The following is a 7,290-nucleotide window of genomic DNA, read 5'->3' as shown; positions in this document are numbered from 1 at the left end:
TCTCTTGTGTTGTTGGAAGAGGGTGTTTGCTATGACCAGAGTCGGACATGACTGAAGTCACCTAGCAGCAGCAGCAGCAGTAGCAGCAATCTTCACGTTGCTTTCTTTCATTGCCACTCCCGCCCCTTTACATCCCCGCCCACAGTGTAGGAAGACTTCTTGTTTGCCTCGCCTTCCGCATCATTTCAACTTCGGAGAGCTTTTGAAAGATGGCCATTCTGAGGGGTGTGCATTGATACCACGCTGCAGCTTTGATGGGCATTTCTCCAATACTGATGCAAATCATCTTTTCATGTGCTTTATGGCCATCTGGATGCCAGCTGAAGACAAAGGCCTATTTAGATCTTTGGCCTATTTTTCTATTGATTGATTTTTGATGTTGAGCTGAATGAACTGTTTGCATGTTTTTGGAGATGAATAAATTGTTTTTTATTTTTATTTTTAATATAAATTTATTTATTTTAATTGGCAGCTAATTACAATGTTGTATTGGTTTTGCCATACATCAAAATTAATCTGCCATGGGTGTACACGTGTTCCCAATCAAGTGTAACCATTTTTCCCAATTTAAGTGTTGTCTTTTTCTTTCATTCAGAGTTGCCCTTGCTGTGCTAAAGCTTTTGAGGTTAATGAGGTTACTTTTGTTGAGGGCTTTTTTGTTGTTGTTATCCTAAGAGGGAAAGCAAGTACTTGCTGTGATTTATTTCAAAACCTGTCTTGCCCATATTTTCCTCAAGAAGTTTAGAGTATCCATCCCTCCATTTAGTTCTTTAATTGATTTGGAGCTTCTTTACTGGATGAGGTTAGGGAGAGATGCAATTTCATTGACTTTTCACTTGTTTCAGGAGCCTCCACAGGATCCTCTGCTCTAGCTGCTAATAATTGATGTTACTAGCATCAAGGTAGGAGAATTTCTTTTTTTCCAAAACCTCTCCAGCATTTACTGTTTGTAGAGTTTTTCACACTAGGCATTCTGACTGAGACTAGCTCATTCCTAGTTGTCGTTTTTATTTGAATTTCTCTAAAATTGCTTCATGTTGAAAGGTTTCCATTTGATTTAAAAACAAAAACAGAAACAGTGTGATTAAATCCAGCCTCTCAAGATTGGTCTCTTGACCGTCTGCCCTGTTTTGAATTCTTTTCCCCAGACCCACCCGAGGACGCACGTTGAGGAGAGGTGTGTTTTCCTTACGTCCCCTCGGTCCATCCTGCTGCTGCCAATGCCACTTTCTCCTTCTGTTGCTGGTTGAATGTATTCCGGTGACTAGATGGACCAGTTACCTTCATTTCTGTATCGATGGACATTTTGTTGGACACTCTGTCTTCAATATAGTCAATAGTGCTGTCCTAAAAATAAGGGTACATGCACACATCATTTAAATTGTTTATTTTTTCCTGATAAGGCAAGGAGTTGGCTTCCAGGGCGTTAGTAACTCCATGTTTAGTGTTTTAAGGAATCTCCATGCCATTTTCCTTCTTGGCCACACCCATCCATTTACATCCCTGCCCTCAGGGTAGAATGATTCCTTTTCCCCCTGCTCCTGGCAGAGTTTAATCTTTGTAGATCTTATGGAGGATCCTCACTCTCAGTGATTTTAGCTGATACCTCAGTGTCGTTTTGATTTGCATTTCTCCAATCATTAGGGACCCTGAGCATCTTTTCATGCGCCTTATAGCAATTTGGATACATTCTTTGAAAAAATATCCATGTAGATCTTTGGCCCATTTCTGGTGTGTATGTGTGTGTGTGTGTGTGTGTGTGTGTGTGTGTGTGTGTGTGTGTTGAGCTGCATGCGCCGTTTGCTTGTTTTGCAGATGAATTACTTGTTGATATATTTTCTTGCCAACTTTTTTTCCACTCTGAGGGTTGTCATTTTCTTTCATTATGGTTTCCCTTGTTGTGTAAGTGCTTCTAAGGTTAATGAAGTCCCTTGCTGAGTTTTTCTTATTTCTATTTTTCATTATGCTAAGAGGTGGATCCAGAGGGAATTTGCTGTGATTTATGTCAAAGCCTGTTTTACCTATGCTTTCCTCTAATGGTAGGGAGTAATTGTCTCTCCATTTAGTTCTTTAACTAATATGGAGTTTTTCTTTAAATGGGTAAGGAGTGTTGTAATTTCATTCTCTTTTTGCTTGTTTAAGGACCCTCCTCCCTGTCCTCTGTCCTGGCTATTAACAAGTTACGTTGGCCTCTTGACCATCTGCCCTGTTTTGAATTCTTTTTCCAGGACCTATCCCAGGACATTTGTTGAGAACAGGTGTATTTTGGTCAGCACAGGGTTTTCAGTTATTGTTACCAAAAGCAGCCACAAGGCGGCAGCATTTTTCATCCTCCACTTTTTGGGATAATTTAGTTTTTTCTCATAGAGTTGATTTCCGACTCTGTTTTAGGTGTACAGGAACTTGATTCAGTCATAAATAGATGCACCGCTGTTCTTTTGGGGGATCTTTTCCCGTGAAGGTTATCACAGTGTGTTTCCTTCAACTTGCTGTGCTGTTCAGTTGGTCCTTTTAGATGACCTGTTTGATATGTAGTGATGAGAGCATTTTAATCCCTCTTAGTGTATCCCTCCTGCAACGTTTTAAAAAAATAATCATGAGTTGGTTTTCTAACTCTGAGTGTGTTTCTATTTGCAAATTATTTCATTTGCATGAATTTCTGGCTTCCACCTTTCAGTACTATTTTAGGATGTTTGCCTTTGGACTCATACCTCAGTGTGATAATCTCTCAGTACATCCATGCTGCTGCTCATGGTAGTTTTTTTTTTTTTTTTTTCTGAGTGTATTCCACTGTACAGATGGGCCAGTTAGTCGTCATTTTTCTGTCGATTTTTGGTTAATGCTCTGACTTGGCTATTGTGAACAGTGCTGCCCTGAAGATAGAAATGTACATATTCTTTGGAATTAGGATTTTTTTCCAGATCAAAGCAAGGAGTGGTATTGCTGGAAAACGTGGTAACTCTCTATTTCGTGTTTCAAGGAGCCTCCAGATATTTTCCTTCGTGGCTGCACCCACCCATTTACAACCCTGCCCACGGCATAGGAAGGTTCCCTGTTCCCCTCACCCTCGGCAGCACTTAAGTTTCGAAGATCTTTTGAGGATGGCCGTTCTGAGCCGTGTGAGAAGATGACTCATGGCAGTTTTAATTTGCATTTCTTCACTACTTACTGATGATGAGTATCTTTCCATGGGCTTTTTACCTTCTACGGGGGAGTACAGTTAACCTCCGGAAAGTGGCTTCTTGAAAGTCAGCCCTGTTTTGAGTTCTCTTCATGTGATTTACCCCGGAAGATTTCTTTAGGGCTGGTGTCATTTAGAGCCGAGCCCAATAGCCACGGTTTTCAAGTGCTTGTTACAGGGAATGACCACAAGGTGGCAGCATATCTTCATGCCCGCTCTGGTTACCTGGGCAGCCAGAGCCTTAGGGCAAATCTGGTTTCTGGGTTGTCAATAAGAATGCATCCCGGGATCTTCCCGACCCAGGGATTGAACCCGCTTCTCCCACGTCTCCTGCATTGGCAGATGATTTTTTACCACCAGCGCCACCTGGGAAGCCCTAAGGCTTGTGTCTCCTTACTTCTTCCCCCTTACCCTTCATCCCCCCAGGCGGTCCCAATGATTGCAACACCACTCTGCAGAGGGACCTGTCCTCTCAGTGGGGTGACCCTAAGGAAGGAGGCTGGAGGTGGGAACCCCACCACCAGGAGACACGGGGCCCGGGGCACTTTGCAAAGCTCTTCCAGCCCAGAGACCCCACCGTCCTTTGGAGGCACTAGATTTAGTGCTGCTGCAGGAGGGTCCCACAGCATCTGGAGACTGTGGACTCATGCAGAGGGGAACAGGAAGCCCATGTCCACCGGGCTGGGGGGCTGATTGACTGGCATATCCTCCCCAGCGCCCTCAGCCCTGGGACAGCCCCGCCTGGGGACCCAGCCTGCTCAGGCCCCAGGGACGTGACGTCAGCCCAGGTCCCCAAGGCCCGAGGGGAACAGAGTCAGCAGTTCTTTTGTCTGTCTTTCTTTCCTGTTATGTTTATTTTCAATTTGAGTATATAGGTGATTTGCACTGTTGTGGGTTTGTTTGTTTGTTTGTTTGGTTTTTAATGTGTAAGGCAACATTATTCATTTATACATAGATGTATATATGTTCTTTTCAGGTTCTTTATCTCATATAGGTTATTTACAGTCAAAGTAGGGTTCCTTGTGCTCTACAGTGGGTCCTTATGGATTATTTTATAACTAGCAGTGTGTATATGTTATTCTCAACATATATTTCTCCTTGCACGCGGCCTTTCCTTTTTGGTAACACGTTTCTTTCCTAAGTGTATGAAGCTGTTACTGTTTTGTAAAGAAGCTCATTTGTTTCCATGTTTGGATTCCACCTAGAAGTGATAACAGGTGATACTTGTCTCACTTAGTTCATCTAGTGTGATCGTCTCTGGCTCTTCCCTGTGACAGGAAGTGGCTTTCTTTCATCCTTTTATGTCTGGGTTTGTGTATCTGTACCCCGGCTGCTTTAACCATTCACCTGTCCTTCTACACTTAGGTTTCTTTTGTATCTTGGTGATTGTATCCAGTGCTGCCATGATTGTTGGCGTGCAGTATCTTGAAAATTTGGTTTTCCCAGGATCCATGCCCAGGCATGGGATGGCTGGGTCACATGGTACTTTGTTGCTGAATGTCTGAAAGCCCCTCCGTACTGTTCTCCAGAGTGGATGCACTGACTTACATTCCCACCTGGGGTAGGAGGGTTCCCTTCTCTCCAAATCCCCTCCAGCATTTATTGTTGTCGAATTTTTGAGATGGCCATGCTGACTGGTGTGAAGTGATATCTCATTGAACTTTTGATGTGCATTTCTCTAATGATTACGGACATGGAGCATCTTTTTGCGTACTTTATGTCCGCCTTCTATGGAGAAACGCCCCTTTCGATCTTTGGCCCACTTTTCCTTTTTTTTTTTTTTTTTTAATAAATTGAGCTGATGGACTGTTTGCATCCTTTGGAGTTGAATTCCTTGTATCTCCATTTGCAAACACTTTTTTCCCCCACCCATTCTGAGGGTTGTCTTTTTTTTTTCATTTATAGTTTACCCTGCTGCTCAAATGCTCTTAAGGTTAATGAAGTCCCATTTGTTGATTTTATTGTATTATTCTAAGAATGAATCCAAAAAGAACTGGCTGCGATTTATATCAAGGCATGTTCTGTATATTTTCCTCAAGAGCTTTACAGTATCCATCCCTCCATTTAGATCTCTGCTTTGGCGTGTGTTTTTCTGCATGGGGTTAAGCAGTGTAGTAATTTCATCGTCTTTTCACTTGTTTGAGGAACCTCCACCCTGTTCCTCCATGCTGACGGTTAACAGCTTACCTTGCCAGCATCAGTGTAGGAGGGTTCCCGTTTTCCCACATCCTCTCCAGCATTTCTTGTTTGCAGACTTTTTACCAATGGCCATTCTGATCGGAGTGAGGTGATACCTTCACTGTAGTTTTGATTTGAATTTCTGTAAGTTTTCGTGTGGAGAAGGCAATGGAAACCCACTGCAGTATTCTTGCCTGGAGAATCCCAGGGGCGGGGGAGCCTGGTGGGCTGCCGTCTATGGGGTCGCACAGAGTCGGACACGACTGAAGTGACCTAGCAGCAGCAGCAGCAGGAAGTTTCAGTGATACCGAAATCTTTTCGTGTGATCATTTTGAAAGAGTGTGAGTAAAACTTGCCTCCCAAGGTTGGCTTCTTGACCAATTGCCAGGTTTTGAGTTCTTTTTCCAGGATCTGTCTAAGGTCGTTCGTTGACGACAGGTTTTTTTCCCTTACATCCTTGAAGGCCTGGGGATACTACGTGCCCATCTTCACAGGTTTTAAATTGTTGCTACCCAAAGTGGCCACAAGGTGGCAACATTTCTTCATGCCCCACTCTTTATTATTTTGGTAATTTAAAATTTTATATTCTATTAGAGTAGACGCGATTTCCGATGTGTGGGGTGTTATTTTGTTTTGTTTTGTTTTGGTTTTTGGTTTTCAGGAACTTCACTCAGTTATACATAGACGTATATCTATTAGACACGTGCCTTGTGTTACATGGAGAAAAACTGTACTTTGGAAAAATACATGTTTTTAAAGGTTCTAAAATATGTTCTCGAGTTTGCTAATCAGAGACTGCCAATGCAACAAATAGTTCACAATCGCTTTCTTCTTGATTTTCACTAGGGGTTAATTTTTTAAAGAATAAAAATTATGGACTCAAGATCTACTAAAGTGACAAGGAAAATGTTTCAGTGTGTATGGCAAGTCGGATATGTGCTGTCAGTGAGAGAAGATATAAAGACTGGAAATATTTGTGTTGTAAAAAAGTAATGATAATTCTATTTTCCAGTCAGTCATTTATAAATGGAGGAAAGTAGAACAAATCAATAAATCTTGGCCTTGAGCGGCCTTTTGGGAATTTAGTCTAAGACTCCTGAGGAATTACAGCAGAGTCAGTGTAGAAGAAATCTATGTGGTCAGCACACCAAACTTATTTCTTAAAACAAATTAGTCTTGGCCGAGTTTAATGAAAATAGAGGCAACTTTAGAAAAAAAAATCTTTCACTAAATATTAAATTCTGGTTTTGGTAATTAAGGTCTATGTTTACTAAGGAAGTCTTATGACTTAGTTCCTTGCGTTTATGATATAATGCTGATGAGAGTTAACTGAATTAGTAAGGGGCTCCCTAAGTTTATTCCTAAAACTTGTCTCAGTAATCAGTCTTTGGATAAGGGTCAGGATCTCCATGGTCTGCAACCAGGAGACTAACACCAGGCTACAGTTATTTAACAAACTAAGTCAGGGCACCTGGGACATACTGACTGTGCTTAAAGCAGGTCCTCAGATTCCTGCTTGTGGTCCTACTGATACTGCTAGCTGCATCATTCCCTCTTCTGCCTGCTTTGCACAGTTGTTTCTTGCGTTGCCAAATGTGTGACTGAGCCTCTGATAAAATGATGGTATGCGATCAGTGAGGGTAACGGTGACACTCTAGCTATGGGGCTGGTGAGACAGGTGATCCAGCATCTCTTGGCTCCTGTTTTTTGGGGTTAGTCCTGTAACAGCGCACTGAGTAGCCCGTCAGGAGAATCTTTGCCAGATCTAGGCATGAGCATTCCTAGCACCATGGGAAGAAATGGACATGAAGCGCCCCCAAAACCATGGTCAGATTGCCACGAAGGGGCCGTACCAGCTGAAAAGTGGCACTTGCCATCTGCCTCTGCTAGGACCCAGTCAGGACCCGCTGCAGCGGCTGCCCTTCAGCAGC

This window comes from Capricornis sumatraensis, chromosome 20 (assembly GCF_032405125.1).
Source record: "Capricornis sumatraensis isolate serow.1 chromosome 20, serow.2, whole genome shotgun sequence".
Classification (NCBI taxonomy): Eukaryota; Metazoa; Chordata; class Mammalia; order Artiodactyla; family Bovidae; genus Capricornis; species Capricornis sumatraensis.
Note: the sequence above shows the minus strand (reverse complement) of the source record.